Source organism: Crassostrea angulata, chromosome 2 (assembly GCF_025612915.1).
Source record: "Crassostrea angulata isolate pt1a10 chromosome 2, ASM2561291v2, whole genome shotgun sequence".
NCBI classification, from domain to species: Eukaryota; Metazoa; Mollusca; class Bivalvia; order Ostreida; family Ostreidae; genus Magallana; species Magallana angulata.
Window position 1 is genome coordinate 13196132 of NC_069112.1, and position 20158 is coordinate 13216289.

Genomic DNA, 20158 nt, shown 5'->3' on the forward strand with positions numbered 1-20158 from the left:
TCTGCTTTCAGCAGAGCCCGGCTAAAAAAAAGATTAGCCATAATTTAACATTGGAAAAAAAGGGGGGGGGGGGGTCATCGCTACAGGTTGTTACAATATTGTTCATTACGATAAAATATAAGTAATAATTGCTGTTGGATTATCGTCATTACCGAAGAATCATTAGTTAGTATTAAAATAAATATATATTCACATAGCTGAAAAGTTTCCTGGAAGGACTTTATCGCCGAAGTAGGATGTTATCCGATTTTCGATCAATTGGGCTATTTCATTCATCATTCATCACAAAACTCGCGTGTCTTACTAAATGTATATTAATACTACAGTCAACAATTGCTAGTCACGTGGGTTAATTCGATAGATTTCTTCCAAAATATTCGATCCAAAGTATAACATATGTAGTTGTTACAAAAAAAATGTCAAAAATTTCATTTGACCACCTCCCCATGGATCTGTGCCAATGGATGAGTTCATTCAAACCATCGGATCGAGATCTCTGCTGTTGCGTGAATGGTAAAGCAGGACTTCGCGCCAAATTGTCTCATTTATAGATTTAGCGCGCCGATTAGTGGTTGAGTACAAATTGGGATCACAGAAGAATACTCAAGAGCACACCATGTGTACACATCATAGGCACGTAGCATCGGGGTTATGGAGTGGTAGTTTCTTTCCCCTTTTTTGCAGCAAGCACTTTTCTTAACTTTACATATATACTGAACAAAAAAGGGTATATATGTAAGTGTACGATTTTGTTTTACTTTTGTTCGAACAAAATGTTTGACAATAAAAAATATATAAAAGAGTTAAACTATATTCTATTGTGATGAAAAAAACCTGATTATTTAACCGTAACGGCCTTTAACTGACCGTGAGTTCAATGGGTAGAAGCTCGTGCTACACACAGTTTGACCACGTGTATCCGCAAAATTATTTGCAAAGAAAATCTTTGCTGTCTGTCAAAACAGAAAATCAAAAATATAGTTCAATAAATGCGATTTTTGAAATGCCCCGATTTTCTAAAGAAAACCGTGAACGCTGCGTTGGGATGCTACAAGCATGCATGTCCCAAAACACTGTAGCAGCCACAGTTGGAACGTCTCAGAAGACGATCAGCCTTCTTTGGAAAAGTTTCCAGAACACTGAATTAACCGATGACCGGCCCCGCAGTAACCACCCGTCAAATCCGGTTGCTTCATCTGAGAAACAGATTTTTAGCGGCGGCAGATTCAGCTGAAAATGCTTTAGGGAGGATGATTAGCTCTCAGACGGTACGAAACAGACTGAAGCGTTGTGGTTTGAAAGCCTGTAGACCGTACAAAGGAACAGAGACCTCCCGACGCAACTGGGCGCGGCAACATTTGTGCTTTCGGATGGAAGACTGGTCGTGAGTTCTCTTTAGTGACGAGTCTCGTATTAGTTTGAAGTTTGCTGATGGAAGAGCCCGTGTCTGGAGGAGACGTGGGGAGCGTTTTGCTGGTTGCTGTGTGACAGAAGTAGACAGATTTGGTGGTGGCAGTGTACTGGTTTGAGGAGGAATTAGTGGTGAACATGAAAAAGACTTGTTGTAGTGAAAGGTACCTTAACATCCCAAAGATATGGAGATGAAATTCGCCCCCCTGTTGTACTGCCATATCAACAATATCCCTTGTCTAACATTCCAACAGAACAAAGCAACAGCTCACACGGCTCAAGCAACAAGAAAATTCCTAAACCAGATGAACGTTGACATGCTAGACTGGCCCTCCAAATCTCCGGATCTCTCGCCAATCGAAACGATTAGGACGATTTAGGTAGGAGAGTAAGGATGCGCAGAGTCCAGCCTCAGAATCTCTTGCAACTGGCAACAGCACTAGAGGGGGAATGGAATTATATGCCGGGGCATGTAATTCAACGATATGTATCCTCGATGCGTAGAAGGTGTGTCGCAGTATTGAATGCAGGTGGTGGCCACACACGGTACTGTCTTGTGAAATTCCATTCTGACCCCAGGGTAGATCAGAAGAGTGTTCTAAGCCCGTGTGTTTCTAAAAGTGACTTTTTACAAAAGAATATTGTCAAACATTGGTGCCGCCTTGGTATCATAACAAAACACCGTTCTGATCCTTTGATTTTAAATAAATTGACAACTTATTATTTATGTTATATCTTTCTTTTTTTGTTCAGTATATATTAAATGGAAATATCATTAATTTGCCCCCCCCCCCCACACTTTTGTCGGAGAATGTAATAAATGAAACTGAAAAAAGTAATCTAATTAAATTGAAGTTACAATTTTTTTTCATGATTTTAAGAATTCCTCATTTTATTAATTGCTTCCCAAGATGTTTTTAAATAAGCTGCCCCCACACACTTTAAAAAAACAATACGTGCTTGAATATCCTTTCTTATTTCCTATGATTAAAAATTTAATGAAATAATTTAATTTCAAGTGATATACATGTACATGCACTAGAGTTTATGATAAGTAGCAAAAAATTAAAATTCATCTCTTATAAGATAGCCTAATTCAAACATGCATGCTTCCATTGAAATCTAGATGTTAAAGAAAATCTATATTTAGTTTATTTTAAAAAACCCTGATATTCCTAACACTGTTAGGCAAAAATGTGATTCTTACACGCGAACCAATAGATTCCAATAAGAAATGTCCTCTTTTGAAGAAGTTTGTTCTGTTGCTTTTGGGAAGCCAATTTTGGTAACTTAAGTCTGAAAATTCTGCTTCATATATTAATCCGCGTATTTATGATTAAGGTCTTCCGTTTCCAACGGAAGACCTTATAATGATTGTAATGTTTCTTATTATTATTAGGGTCTTCCGTCTTTAGCGGAAGACCCTTCTATTATTCTTCGGTTTCTTTTTCACTTTTCTTATTATTCTTTTTTTTTTCTTACCGATTTTGTTCAGAAGATTTCTCGGAGATGGCTGACTCGATTCCGCTCAAATTTTCAATAATAACGTGTTTTTATCTAAAGCTGATACATATTTTTTAATTTTTGAAAATACACTTCCGGTCAGAAGTTATCGTCCGTTTACGATTTTAAAAAGTCAATTTTGTCTGTCAGGATTCTCAAAAACGAGTAAAGATAAAAGGCTGAAATTTTCAGAGATGATAGATTTACCGTTTTTCTGGTGCACCTCGGTCAAATGAATGTCCGCTGTCACTTCCGGTCGTCACCAGAAGGAAATTTGAAAAATTGAATTGTTCGACTCTTTTATTTTTTTATATTATTTTTTGAAATTTTTACACCTTATAGTGACTTTCTTACTGATTCAGAATATGTTATTTGTTTTAAAATCAATCAAGGCATTCTCGAGAAATTAAGCGTCAAAGTTCTGAAGCGAGAGTCCGAGGAGCTCAGTCGATAGAGTCGTGGACATGGCCCAGGCGACCCGGGTTCAAGCCCCGAGTGCCGCAAATTTTTTCTCTCTATTTTTTGCTTTGATCTACGATTTTATCTTTGAATTGCTAAGTTTAATCTAATCTATTCAAAAATCAGACAGAAGACCCACTCGTTGCTCGCAACGAGATCGAATCTAGTTATTATTATTTTTTTTTCCTTTTTTTTTTTGTCCAATAGATTTCTCAGAGATGGTTGAATAGATTTTTATGAAATTTTCTAGAATGAAAGACAATGACCATATCTCGAGGCGTTTTTTTTCATTTTGTCAAAAATCATTTCCGGTCTTCCGTTTCCTGTCCCGCATTGAAAAAGCTTGTGTCAACGAGATCTCAGAAACGGTAAAAACTTGAACATTAAAACTTTGTGGGATGATAGACCTATAGTTGTAGATGTGTTTAAACTATTTTGTTCGTCGTAATTTCCGGTCGTCACCGGAAGCACATAAAAAATAACTACTTTTTCGCATAAAATTCCTTTTCCATAAAATAAATATATAAGTATAAATCTATGCCTAGGTTATCTATGCGATGTTATATCAACAACAAAAATCTACTTTCGGTGAGAGATCTCAATATCTCAGGTAGCTTTTTTGAAACACATTTTGTACAAACGAGATCTCAGAAACTATAAGTGATCAAAGCACAAAACTTTCATGGATGATAGACATTTGATTGAAGATTTGTTTAACTGGTTTCGTATTGTCTTCCGTCACTTCCGGTCCACACAGAAAGAGTTCAAACAAATAGAGCCGTTTATTCGTTAAACTGTTTTTCTTTGATATTTGTAGTGAAGTCGATGAACAATTAAGTAGAAAAGGCAAGTACAAAAGAAATATTAAATACAATTCACATTGAACACTTAAGGTCGTCCGTTTCCTATCCCGAGACGAAAAACCTTGTTTCGACGGGATCTCAAAAACGGTAACGACTTAAACGATCAAACTTAGTGGGATGATAGACCAATGTATGTAGATGTGTTCACACTATTTTGTTTTGCTCGGCGTTACTTCCGGTCGTAACCGGAAGCACATAAAAAATAACTACTTTTACGCATTTAATTCCTTTTTCATAAAATAAATATATAAGTATAAATTTTATGCTTAAGTTATCTATGCGATGTAATATCAACAACAAAAATCTACTTCCGGTGAGAGATCACAAATATCTCAGGTAGTATTTTGAAACACATTTTGTACAAACGAGATCTCAGAAACTAAATGTAATCAAAGCATACAACTCTCATGGATGATAGACATTTGATTGAAAATGTATTTAACAGGTTTCAATTTGTTTTCCGTCGCTTCCGGCCCACACAGAAAGACTTCAAACAAATCGAGCTGTTAATCAAATTAACATAATTCTTCTGATATTTGTAGTGTGCTCGATGAACAGTAAAGTACAAAGGACAAGTATACAAATTATATTTAATACAATTTACATTGAGCACTTCCGTTTGTCTGTTTCCTGTTCCGAGACAAAAAACCTTATTTCGACGAGATCTCAGAAACGGTATTGACTTGAACAATCAAACTTTGTGGGATAATATACATATGTATGTACATGTGTTTACACTATTTTGTTTTGTTCGGCGTAACTTCCAGTCGTCATCGGAAGCACATCAATTTTTTTTTTCTTAATCTATATATAAGACATGGAATGAATATATCAGTATACAATCTTAGTTATTACATATATATAATGTTAAATTAGCAAATAAATTTTACTTCCGGTGAGATATCTCAAATATCTCTATGTAGCTTTTCGTTTTCCAAATGTGATGCCCGCGAGATTTTTGTCACTGTAAGTGATTGAGACACGAAGCTTTCGTGAATGATAGACATTTAATTGAAAATGTGTTTTACGGGTTTATTTAGTCAACTGTCACTTCCGGTTCCCACCGTAAGGGTTCAAACAAATCATGTTTTTAACAAGTTTAACTAACCTTCTTGTGTGTTTTATCTAGCCCCAGAAACAGTGATGCACGCTAAGCAAGTTTATGAGAAATACGAGCCCTTTTTTAACAACTTCCGTTCGTCCGTTTCCGGTCCCGAGACAGAAAACATTGTTTCAAAGAGATCTCAAATTTGACAGAGATGCAAACAACCAAACTTTGACGAAAGATTGACTTATGATAGTAAAAATGGTTCACATATTTTGTTTAGTTCGTCGCTACTTCCGGTCGTCACAGAAAGTACTTCAAAAATTGATTTCTTTTTTATTCCGGTTGTTTTACATAGAAGTAACGTCTGGATATATCATTCACAATAATTATCACATCCAATATTTTTTCTATGTGAGAGAAGTAATGTCTTACAGTTAAATTGATACATGTATATCAAAACGGAAGACCTTTTTTTAAAAAAAATATTTTGGTTATTTAGCATTGAAATAACATTTTAGCTATAGAAATACAAAAAGTCATCTACACATGGTAAAAAAGTACTACTTCCGGTGAGACATCTCATATATCTCAGATAGCCTTCTTTTTTAAAAACAAAGTATAAATAAGGTCTCAGAAACTTATAGATCAAGACACAAAACTTATATATATTATATCCATTTTCTGTTTACAAGACAACTGGATTTTTTGTGCAAATTAATACATGAGGAACGGAAGACCTTTTTGTTGCTATAGCAACAAGAGTCTAGTGTTTCTTATAATTATTTTTTTTTCCTTTTTTGTCCAATAGATTTCTCAGAGATTGCTGAATAGATTTTTATGAAATTTTCTAGAATGAAAGAGAATGAAAATATCTCGAGGCGTTTTTTTCATTTTGTCAAAAATCATTTCCGGTCGTCCGTTTCCTGTCAGGCGTTGAAAAAGCTTGTGTCAACGAGATCTCAGAAACAGTAAAAACTTGAACATCAAAACTTTGTGGGATTATAGACCAATAGCTGTAGATGTGTTTAAAGTATTTTGTTTTGTTCGTCGTAACTTCCGGTCGTCACCGGAAACACATAAAAAATCACTACTTTTTCGCATAAAATTCCTTTTCCATCAAATAAATATATAAGTATAAATCTATGCATAGGTTATCTATGCGATGTTACATCAACATTAAAATTCTACCTCCGGTGAGATATCTCAAATATCTCAGGTAGCTTTTTTGAAACACATTTTGTACAAACGAGATCTCGAAAGCTATAAGTGATCAAAGCACAAAACTTTAATGGATGATAGACATTTGATTGAAAATGTATTTAATCCGTTTCGTTTTGTCTTCAGTCACTTCCGGTCCACACAGAAAGAGTTCAAACAAATAGAGCCGTTTATTCGTTAAACTGTTTTTCTTTAATATTTGTAGTGAAGTCGATAAACAATTAAGTAGAAAAGGCAAGTACAAAAAAAAATATGAAATACAATTAACATTGAGCACTTCCGTTCGTCCGTTTCCTGTCCCGAGACAAAAATCCTTTTTTCGACGAGATCTCAAAAACGGTAACGACTTAAACGATCAAACTTAGTGGGATGATAGACCAATGTATGTAGATGTGTTCACACTATTTTGTTTTGCTTTGCGTAACTTCCAGTCGTTACCGGAAGCACATAAAAATTAAGTACTTTTACGCATTTAATTCCCTTTCATAAAATAAATATATAGGTATAAATTTTATGCATAAATTATCTATGCGATGTAATATCAACAACAAAAATCTACTTCCGGTGAGATATCTCAAATATCTCAGGTAGCGTTTTTTAAACACATTTTGTACAAACGAGATCTCGAAAACTATAAGTGATCAAAGCACAAGACTTTCAGGGTTCATAGACATTTGATTGAAGATGTGTTTAACCCGTTTTGTTTTGTCTTCTGTCACTTCCGGTCCACACAAAAAGAGTTCAAACAAATAGAGCCGTTTATCCGTTAAACTGTTTTTCTTTTTTATTTGTACTGAAGTCGATGAACAATTAAGTAGAAAAGGCAAGTACAAAAGAAATATTGAATACAATTCACATTGAGCATTTCCGTTCGTCCGTTTCCTGTCCCGAGACAAAAATCCTTTTTTCGACGAGATCTCAAAAAACGGTTACGACTTAAACGATCAAACTTAGTGGGATGATAGACCAATGTATGTAGATGTGTTCACACTATTTTGTTTTGCTCGGCGTAACTTCTGGTCGTCACCGGAAACACATAAAAAATAACTACTTTTACGCATTTAACTCCTTTTCATAAAATAAATATATAAGTATAAATTTTATGCATAAATTATCTATGCGATGTAATATCAACAACAAATATCTACTTCCGGTGAGATATCTCAAATATCTCAGGTAGCTTTTTTGAAAACACATTTTGTACAAACGAGATCTCGAAAACTATAAGTGATCAAAGCACTAGACTTTCATGGATGATAGACATTTTATTGAAGATGTGTTTAATCCGTTTCGTTTTGTCTTCCGTCACTTCCGGTCCACACAGAAAGAGTTCAAACAAATAGAGCCGTTTGTTCGTTAAACTGTTTTTCTTTTATTTTTGTAGTGAAGTCGATAAACAATTAAGTAGAAAAGGCAAGTACAAAAAAAATATGAAATACAATTAACATTGAGCACTTCCGTTCGTCCGTTTCCTGTCCCGAGACAAAAATCCTTTTTTCGACGAGATCTCAAAAACGGTAACGACTTAAACGATCAAACTTAGTGGGATGATAGACCAATGTATGTAGATGTGTTCACACTATTTTGTTTTGCTTTGCGTAACTTCCAGTCGTTACCGGAAGCACATAAAAAATAACTACTTTTACGCATTTAATTCCTTTTTCATAAAATAAATATATAAGTATAAATTTTATGCATAAATTATCTATGCGATGTTATATCAACAACAAAAATCTACTTCCGGTGAGAGATCTCAAATATCTCAGGTAGTTTTTGAAACACATTTTTACAAACGAGATCTCAGAAACTAAATGTGATCAAAGCCCTAAACTTTCATGGATGATATACATTTTATTGAAAATGTATTTAACTGGTTTCATTTTGTTTTCCGTCGCTTCCGGTCCACACAGAAAGACTTCAAACAAATCGAGCTGTTAATCAAATTAACATAATTCTTCTGATATTTGTAGTGTGCTCAATGAACAATAAAATACAAATGACAAGTATACAAATAATATTTAATACAATTAATATTGAGCACTTCTGTTCGTCCGTTTCCTGTCCCGAGACAAAAATCCTTTTTTCGACGAGATCTCAAAAACGGTAACGACTTAAACGATCAAACTTAGTGGGATGATAGACCAATGTATGTAGATGTGTTCACACTATTTTGGTTTGCTTTGCGTAACTTCCGGTCGTCACCGGAAGCACATAAAAATAACTACTTTTACGCATTTAATTCCTTTTTCATAAAATAAATATATAAGTATAAATTTCATGCATAAATTATCTATGCGATGTTATATCAACAACAAAAATCTACTTCCGGTGAGAGATCTCAAATATCTCAGGCAGTTTTTTGAAACACATTTTGTACAAACGAGATCTCAGAAACTAAATGTGATCAAAACCCTAAACTTTAATGGATGATATACATTTTATTGAAAATGTATTTTACTGGTTTCATTTTGTTTTCCGTCGCTTCCGGTCCACACAGAAAGACTTCAAACAAATCGAGCTGTTAATCAAATTAACATCATTCTTCTGATATTTGTAGTATGCTCAATGAACAATAAAATACAAATGACAAGTATACAAATAATATTTAATACAATTTACATTGAGCACTTCCGTTCGTCCGTTTCCTGTCCCGAGACAAAAAACCTTATTTCGACGAGTTCTCAGAAACGTTCATGACTTGAACAATCAAACTTTGTGGGATAATATACCTATTTATGTACATGTGTTTACACTATTTTGTTTTGTTCGGCGTAACTTCCAGTCGTCATCGGAAGCACATCAAACATTTTTTTTTCTTAATTTATATATTAGACATGGAATAATAATATCAGTATACAATCTTAGTTATTACATATACATGTATATAATGTTAAATTAGCAAATAAATTTTACTTCCGTTGAGATATCTCAAATATCTCTTAATAATGTAGCTTTTCGTTTTCCAAATGTGATGCCCGCGAGATTTTTGTCACTGTAAGTGATTGAGACACGAAGCTTCCATTAATGATAGACATTTAATTGAAATGTGTTTTACGGGTTTTATTTTGTCAACTGTCACTTCCGGTTCCCACCGTAAGGGTTCAAACAAATAATATTTTTAACAAGTTTAACTAACCTTCTTGTGTGTTTTATCTAGCCTCATAAACAGTGATGCACGCTAAGCAAATGTACAAGAAATACGAGCCTTTTTTTAACAACTTCCGTTCGTCCGTTTCCGGTCCCGAGACAGAAAACATTGTTTCAAAGAGATCACAAATTTGCAGAGATGCAAACAACCAAACTTTGACGAAAAATTGACTTATGATAGTAAAAATGGTTAACATGTTTTGTTTAGTTCGTCGCTACTTCCGGTCGTCACAGAAAGTACTTCAAATATTGATTTCTTTTTTATTCCGGTTGTTTTACATAGAAGTAACGTCTTGATATATCATTCACAATAATTATCACATCCAATATTATTTCTATGTGAGAGAAGCAACGTCTTACAGTTAAATTGATATATGTATATCAAAACGGAAGACCTTTCTGTTGCTTTTGCAACAAGAGTCTAGTTTTTAAAACTATCTTTTCTTTTTTAAATCTTAGAACAACAGAACATGTGGAACTGATGTGACCTGTAATCTACAATCCAAGTGTATCCGCACAACGTTCGATCAGTTTGTGTGTATGCCTGTCAGTAAGTTTTGTATTTTGCAGATCTTTTTCAGCATATATAATGCAAAATATATTGTTTAAATTTTAAATTGCTATAAATGGAATGGAACACATCTAGATTTTGTTTGCAAATTTTGATAAGACTGTCAGCTTTATGGATGCTGATTAGAGTAATCAAAGTACAGAAGTACTGACGGGAATTGATTTTTTCGAATATTATTTATGATAAAATGAACAATATGTTATTTTGCATGGCAAGTTGTTCACTATATGTATTTGAAATACGCACATTTTTTAAAATATGAATTATCACACAGGAATTGCGTGAAAACCCAATATGGATCATGTTGTGTTATAACCAACGTTCAATGTAATGTTAAACCAGACTCTCATCTGTCTCCGTTAACAGAGACTCTCTGCTTGTCGGAGATTTTTGGAGACAGCCCAGCGTCTGGCTGTACGAGACTATATTGAACTCTAGCGTAGGAATACATCAAATGTACAATTTCCAAAAAATATCTAAATCATCCGCAACATTTAAAATCTGACTTTTTGGAAGGAATCTATAAATAAGTTGCCTTGAAAAACAATGCTTAATAACTCATTACATCGAATTTATCGATTAGAACTATATGTTGTCAGCGGTGTATTGATTTGTGCTCATGTCCAAACAATGTTTCACTTTCGGTTTGTCCGAGTAACTGCATAGGAGAGTTGATTAAATTAACTCCCAATAATATATTTTAAATCGTATTCATTATCTTTCTTTTTTTACACATTTTTGGGTAATTTTGTCCCATCCACATTCCACAAATTAGATTCCTCTTATCAAAGAGATACTGTGGAATCATTAGATTTCGTGGTGGCTCAATTTTCATGGATTTTGTGGGTACCTCTCATCCACGAATTAACATCCTCCACAAAAAATATATTAAGGCTATAAAGTCACACTTCGTATTGTAGGTATAAGAAAATACACGAAATAACGTCCCCATTAACCTATAAAATTTCAGGAATACACGAAAATTGGCCCCCACGAAAATTGATGATTCCACAGTAATGAGACTAAAATGGTAACAATTGGCTTTTAAGTTTTCAAAAATATAGAATGCAAAAAATTTCTGGTCGTCGAATGGCGATAGAAGGATATACGTTACAAGAAAGACGCAGGGGACCTAATAAAATTAATTATGTTATTAATTAATATTTTTTGGTATTCACCACACAGGAATTGTATATTGGTGTGCCGATCCCCTTAAGGATTTATCTTTAAAACTTATATTTTCACAATTGTGCGTATTTTATCAAATAAATCATCCGATATGAATTATGAAGACAAAACTATAAATTGCGTAGGATTATGACTATTTTTATTGCAACCTGCATTTCAAAACTTTTTGTTACTTTTAAAAAAATGCAAAAGATGAAAAAATAATTATCGACGTTAGTTGACATGCCTTTTTATAAAAGAGAAATACTAGCGATAAACGCCACTAAATCGGACGCTGCACTTTTAGCAAAATAGATCACATAAAATGGGCCAGAAAAATATTCACTTAATGAATTGTTGAAGTACGTTTCCAATCGATATATTTCTCTCGACATTATTTATCATATCAACCAAAGTGAAATGCCATAGCATATATGCATCTAAATATTCTAAGCTTTTGCACTTGTTGTAGTCTGTAATGACCCTCCAGAAATACCAAATGGTTACATCGCTCAACAGACGTTATTCCCAACATCAGTAACATACGGGTGTGACTTTGGATACATTGGAGAAGGAAACAACTCAACCAGTTGTGTGCAGGGCAATAATTGGAATACCACAGGCTTTAACTGTGCACCAAGTAATTTTTTAAACAATCTTTAAAAAAAGAAGAAGATTTTTTCAGTTGGCTCAGAACAATGTTTTGGCCCATCAACTAAATGTGATACACTATTCAAGAAAACATTTTTAAATTAAACGCAGTTTTTTTTAAAGTCAAACTTTAAGAAGAAAAACGTCCATATGTATATTTAAAGGATGAATAATTTGACATATTCGTTCCCGTTTTAGTTTTCCATCTTTCGCCAGTATTGTCACCCTGCGAGTATTCAGACTAGAGAAGAATTCAAAACAAATTTTTATAAATGTGTTTATTAGAATATCGCTACTATTGTGACTGTCTTGAAACAAGGCAAAACAAATTAGGGCAAATTAGCCCTTTACGGTCATATCTATACTACTATATCAAAATAATACTCGAATTTTGGGGCTTTAATACCGAGAAATCAGAAGAGTACTGTCTTTTGTTTTATATATTTTAAACATCATTTGTACTTGAAGATTATTTGTTTTTGTTGTTTCTCAATCAAGCTTCGCTAATTATTAATCAACGAAAATTCTTTTTAAAAATCCGGAAATCATTTTTTTTTTAATTTTACAGCTTGCGCATGTGCATTACATTCACACTAAACCATGGTTGGCTCTTTAGTTTATGTTTCCACAATATCAAATTTGCATGCATGGATAAACTCAGAAACGATATTATAAATACGTCTTGACTTTCATGGAAAATTGTCATATATTCTGTTCATCAAAGGATATACGGAAGTTAACTCTAACTCAGCTCATTTAATATGAAAATCCCGAGAGTTCCGAATATTAACAATGTGTGTGAATTCGAAGCAAGTAAAAGCGTTGGTGAAAAAGTGTTGAATTTTTCATTAATATGAATTAAATTTATATATGAAAGGTACTTAAAGCCTAACAATGGTTTTGCTTTAAATGATTTAACTGTTATTTTCAATGCAGAATCTTTAATCTTCTCCAAAATCGTTTCGGAGCGATTCTGCAATGTTTTGCTACAATACGGGTATATGTGCGGCATTTTAATTGTAGTGAAGGCCTGTCACGAGACACAGTTAGATTATCCTAACTAAGCAGAGTGTAGTGAAATTAATAGCATTATTGTAGGCTTAAAGCTTAGTTATGTAATTGTCATTAATACGGGGTATCGATGTTTCTATTTCTTAAATTTACGTCCGATATCATATGCAATGTCATCCCGTGCACGCACGGGTCAACGTCTAGTTAATAAATGAATAACCCATGATTAATATGACCGAAGACCTGGTTCTTGATGTAAAGAGGATTCGTTTATTTTTATAGACTGAAAAAATATATTAATAATTATCGCTCTTCAACCTCTAAGAGTAGACACTGTAAGAAAACACATTTGCTAAAAAAAATGGATGAGTTTCGAAACAGATATCACTATCACAATATTCTTTAACTGATTCTGTAACTAAATGAAAGGTGATTCTTGTTAATGATATGGTTAAATGTTTGGCTACAAAGATATGATTTGTGAGAATTTAATTGTGCATCGTTCATGGTCTAACAATACTGAATTCTAGATATTAAAATGTATATTACGTACCACTTGACATTGAAAAATTATTAATTTGGCGAAGTTTTATAGTTTACTCTGACAAAATATTAGGGCTACCTTACCATGTTGATTTTATCTAAGCAAAGTTGATGGCAATTGTTTTTAAATAGCTTCTTTGCTACACCAAATCAAGCATATATACATGTAAATACAAATTTTTGATAAAATTGATCTATGCATTCCACAATTTATTTGAAAAACAAGATATAGATAATTGGTATAAATATTCAAGCTAACTTACAATAAAAAGCTTAATAACTTCTTTTTTTCTGTTGTACAGGTGTGTGCCTAATTTCTTTTTTAATTCAAACTTATGAAGTTCAAAATGATTTTAGGATAGCAAACTTCATCAGAATTTGATATGATCTTAATTTTTAATAACTTTGTTTAATTCAGTTTGCGTGTTCGGAGGAGTTCACAGCTATGGAGGAAAAAAGTATTGTGTTGTTCAATGGTACCGCTCTTGGATGAATGCAAAGGTTTGCTATGTCTTTTTTGACAAATATTAATGCGTTGTACTTCTCTTTCCCACTTTAAATGACCTGTCTTTTTGCTTACAAATGCAGGTCAATTAGTGGAACGCAGGGAAGTGATATGTTGTTTATTTGCTGTAGGGTTTTGAATGTACGAACAACGCTGAATGTTAATAAGTTTGAGCAGTTTTTTTTTAAATTAACGAATTTATACAACCAGTCAATATATACATTTTATATGATCATCCAAGATTTCATAAATGAGAACTACACAATAGTAATCATCTTTATCATGAGCACTTTACACAAAAGGTTTTTTTGGGGAAAAAATCATTGGGTCGCATGCTCACTGACGTTTTTCATACTTATTGTTAGACCATTTTTAATCACCTAATTGTGTTCGGATTTTTCCGTTTGTCCCCGATTACGACAAAGAGCACACGGCGGATGTGACCGTTCAGCAGAGAATGCTAACTCCTCCATGGCGCCCAATCCTAGCTCTACTTTTCTTTTTAGAGGCCAGTGTTTGCTCTGCTCCTGTTTTGTATTTTTCCTTTGGACTTTTGATTTTAAACACTGTTCGTTATCATCACGATTTAACCAGATACGTTATAATTTGAAACTTGTACCTTAAAAATAATATTCATTTGGAAATCACACCAGTCTAGACCTAATACGAAATTCAAAAATATAGTTCTTTCTTTAAACTTGTATAACATTTTACAACAGTTTTAAAAAAATCAATAAAACAGTAATACCATATGAACGTAATCTTTCAATAAAAGTAGTAGCGTCTTTCCATTTCTACATCTGGAAATAATTACCTTCAAACAACCGTTTTACTTTATATGATAGGAAATATATTGATAAGCTTTACAGCTTTACTAATTTTGGAGAATTTACTTTTAATATTTCTACGTTTCTAAATGGCACATGCTATCGATTCAACGCTGATACCGATTTAATTATTCATTTTAATCAAGAAGAAAGTAGGTTAAGGCACTTTACACCCCCTCACACCCTTTTTATCGCAGCAAACAGTTTCCTTAAATTATCAGGTAAAAGAACGAATTATCAGGGAATTACCCCTCCACTATTTTTTGGACCATACAAAGAATTTGAAGTGAAACTAAGGAAATTAACAGTGAATTCTAAGATATAGGTACCATCAACCTCCCCCCCCCCTTTCCCGGATTATGAATTTCATGACTTTGGGAAGTTGCGATTTCACATTCATAATGATGCTCCGTGCCTGTGTTATCTAGTTTTCTATCAGTCGCTAAAATGTTATCATAATTTCTTTATTATGTTTGACTTATGCTATTTATTTAATGCCATTTTATTTGTTTGTTTGTTTGGGTTTTTTTTTTTTTTTGGTTTTCGGTTTTTAAGGACTATTGTTATCAAATCAACGCACAACTGATGGAAATAGAAAGTGCTGAGGAGCTAAACTGGATAGCTTCCAAAGGTAATCTCTGCATCTTTCATTTATTTCTTCTATTCAACGACGGCTTAGTTAATTTTTAAAAAGAGAATATAGAATGTTTTGAAATCGTCAGGGCTTACTTAAGTATAACTTCACAAGTAAATAAAAGAAACACTTTTACTTTATATTGCTACTAGATGATACCCCGCACAAGCGCGGGAATTAACACTTTACGCATTATTTTAATATAATGCTTTATATTTTGAACCTTATATTTTACATTTTTGTATATACGTTGTCAATTTTTTTCTTCTTATCTTTATCCTTTAAAATGCAAATTAAAACGAACCTCATTCATTGTTGGATATTTAAGGAGCGGCAGGGATGAAAAAATCTCCCGAGAACTTGCGATTTACATTATATAGATGTAAAATACAATTATCTGTTCACAAATGTTTAAAGGAAGTGAACATGAAAAAAATAATTGTTGCTTCATAAATTATAAAAGCCTTTTGAAACTTAAAAATGAGGTCTGTTACCTATTTGTTTATTTCTATCAAGAGATTTTATCAATTTAACACTCTCAGTGAAAGGTTTATGGAGGTAATCCATTATTCCCCAGCATGCATCTGTTCTCTGACGTAGATAAGCCACATTGCTGCTGGTGACTGGGTCAATGTTGGAACTAGGCCAGTGTTTATGTACAGAGTTGATACAAGTTGAGGAGAAAAATTATGCCTTGGTGTGAAGAAAAATTTTGTGTACTGTCATGAGAAGACAAGGATTTAGTACATTTCTATAAATGAACCTCAGATAACTATTTATGATTTGTACAAAAAATGAATATAGATAAATTAATTTGTGAAATATAAGACCATCACATTCCAGATGTTTGTACGGAGATGCATGTGGCAGTCAGTGTTTACATAAATAAAATGCTGTTTTTAGATTTCAATTTAAATTAATATAAAATTGTAATTCCATTTTCCATGTGGGGTTTCTTACCGTTACTTTTTATTTAAATGCCCTGGAAATTTTTCTGATTTGTTTTTTTTATACATAAGATCTTGATGATATGTACGCAGGTTCTGTTTATGCTGTCAGAAGAATAACAGGACTAAGACACTTTTTAAAAGTCAGGATGCTGTGCAATGCGCACCTTGTGTGCTCATTTATGTAGCACACATAATGTTCAAACTCATAAACAAGAAATTCCCGAGTGCAAGAAAAAATAGGTCACAATAACACTGATTCACGGACATTCCATTCTAGTTACATGTCACATTAACTGCTGGTGGGAATGCATCATTCTGAGATCCAAAATCTTCCTCCATAAACACTGTTTAAAATGACAACTCTTTACATTCCTTTCAAGTTTCCATTCACATTTTGATGATGGCATTTTATCCCTGTAACTACACGTGTGTAAAAATGCAATGTGTCTCACTGACGGCAGCATCAGTGCTGCCCTCTCTTAGATGCTTAGAGATAACCCAACAGGGAGGTAATGATTTTAACAATATGGCAGCGCTCATGGATTGCAAGAATTAGTTATTCTAAGTGGTATATCTTTTTACTGAGGAAAGCTCTGTCTAAACGGTTTTCAGATATCATTATACACATCAAACAGACAAATTTGAGCCCTTGATAATTTTTTCATGCTCACTTCCTTTAAGGTGTACAACCAATTTGTCGTGGTATGAAAATGTATAAAATTAAAATGGGCTAGGTTATGCGTTATCATCTATTTGCATGCGTTTTTTTTAAAATCCAGAGTTGTCAGATTCAAAGTATCTGGTCAAAGACGATGGTTAACTCGCCCTACACTTTCCTCTATGATGTTATTTATAGTCTGTCCCAAGTTATTGCTTCCATCACTTTTTGATGATTTTTAATAAAAAATACATATACATGTGAAAGAAATACTGTTAAAATCGATGAAAGGGAATAGAGCAAAGATAACTTCATTGAACAATTATCATTTTCGCTCATAAAAGTTCACAGGAACGTAAACAAATTTCTTACGGAGATTTATAATGGGAAATGTTTACATCTTTTTTCCATTCGGAAGTACTCGGGACACCTCGCACAATTTTTCAACGTTATCTTATTAATGGCTGGTGCAATGCAAAATCTCCGTAGACTTTTTAGCTTGGGATGTGTATTGAAACCTGAAGCGATAGAGGGGGCGTTTCAAAATAGATAATCTGGACATTTGTCATATTATTGGATGAACGTAGTTTGAGCACAAAGGTATTTATGATTACCGAAATATCAAGCAAAAAGTTGTGGAAGCGAAAACTCGGGACAGGGTATAGTCAACCCGTTTCTAGGCACCCCGTTCTGGAAAGTCCTTTCCATTAATACTAAAATCGTATTATTTGCTCCATTTTATTCATTAACATTTTGTATTAATCGAAGTCCAATCCAAGGCATCTGCCCGCGATGCATGTTGAACTCTTCCTACACTTGTCGTTATTTATAATTAGTCAATCCGAGTTCTTAATTACCCCGTTCTGGGAGGTTCTAGCCCATTCTCTCACCAGAAGTCGTGCTTTGCAAGCGAATGAGTATCAACACTAAAGCCGCCCGCTTAAGAAACGAATTGACTTATTTTTTTATTCAACATTTGTCAAATCTTAACTTTTATAATTCTCGAAATAGGCTCGATGTAAATATATTCACTCTTTACGTAATCATTCAATATTATTTTATTGCAAGCACATATTTTGATCGAGACTATTCCTGACTTGGATCCGCCAAAGCGTGTCCACCACCTTACTCTTATTTTTGCTATTTCGGGTTTTTTTTTTTTATCGAAAATGAAAGTAGGTCAATGATTAATTTCACAATTATAACTTATTAGTTAAAATTCAATTATACCTTACGGACATCATTTCACGTGTTGAAATATCAAAGGTGTAAACAAGTACTCTTGAGCGGGTATTTCGTAGTTCGTTTTCAAAATGCCTTAATTTATAAGTATAGGTTTATAAAAGGCACTTGCTTAGATATGTATTTCATAAGAGTTGTTTTTTACTTTTCAATTGATTGTTTTATTTTACTCTACTTGTATTTGTAGCAAGAACAAACGTGGCAGCCTCAACTGTGCTGCGCACCTTATCTCAGTGAAAAAAAAATAGAAAAAAAAAAAGTTGATATTGTTTGCATTAAAAAGAAATTTAAAATGTCTGTATTGCATCAGTTCCAGGGTCTGGAGGTTTTTGGATTGGTCTGACAGACCAAGAAACAGAAGGCACGTGGCGCTGGTCGCATTCGCATAGTGCTCCTCAAAATCCACAATGGCTTGACGGTCAGCCGGATGGGGGAACTGCCCAAAACTGTGCGGCGTTGTATAACAGCGGATGGGCTGACTATTCGTGTTCTGGCAACAGGTACTTTATTTGTGAAAAGTAATTGGCTACCATGTGCTACAACAATTAAGGATAATGTGCGTGTACCGGATTCATTAATCTGATACGTTGCACCGTTAGTTCTTGTAGGAATTCCGATTAATATTGTGCTGACACTTTCTGGAATATTGTGTGCCGTTTTTGGACGGTTCCGTGTTTTAAGTTCACTTTTACGTTCAGTTACGGTGAGCCTGATGGCTAACGTCTAAGGTCGTCCTATTCATTTTTAATTGTAACTTGAATTTGTGGCGCCGAGGGTTAAGTTTAGTATAATATTGTATGAATGTATGCGCTACTTACACAGCAAAATGTGCCACATGTGTTTCACACACGTTAAATATGTGTGATACGTATGTGACCTCACGTACGTTTAACGTACGTTAATGAACATATGTGAAACGTATGTTACACGTGTGTTAGACATACGTGATACATTCCATATGTTTTACGTGTATATGTGGATCCAACGTACGTTTTTCACATGAATTACATACGTATCACATGTAAATTGCTTAAAATTAAATTACTTGAATATTTTTTTTTATTTTTCAGTTCATTCTTGATATACTTCATCTTGCTACTTGAATCACTTCAATTGATTACTCAGTAACTGCAGTGGATCTTTGGAAACATTCATTTTGCATTTCCAGCTACTTGTTAATCTAAAATTAGAGGTACAGAAAAAAGACAGTTTCGAGATTAAAAATGAATTTAATTCCTTGAATGATTACATTTAGATTGTTGTCATTCTTCTGTGCTTTAATAGTTTCTGGACAAAAAAAATAAAGAAGTTTACATTAAATTTCATTTTGTGATAAAGTAAAATTTACAAATTCCTCGGTTGCTTTTTTATTCAACAATATTGTTATAGAATAACAGGATCCATTTAGATTTTATTGCAAATACAACATGAAGAAAGTTGAAAGTTTACAATTAATAATTTTTTTTCTTTTTATTTGCAAGCTCTCAGAGAGAGAGGGCCGGGGGGGGGGGGGGGGAAATAGAACGTCAATCACAAGTATTAATTTGACAAAATAATTTTTTACCTCTAGAATATTCATCCAGATTTTTGTCCACCTCCAACTTCTTCCTTTTTAATGTTTTCCAATGACAATGCTTGTTTGAACTTCTTTCTAAAATATTAATACAAATTTAAGTACATAAAATCATTCATGTTTTTAAATACACGATAAAAAATATAATTTATACATGAAAGCGGAAAACAATGTATAC

At 33.5% G+C, this 20158-nt stretch overlaps 1 pseudogene; it reads left to right on the forward strand.

Annotated features, from left to right (window-relative positions):
- Positions 1–877: 877 nt before the first annotated feature.
- On the forward strand, positions 878–19693 carry LOC128171333 (uncharacterized; annotated as a pseudogene).
- The last annotated feature ends 465 nt before the right edge of the window (positions 19694–20158 follow it).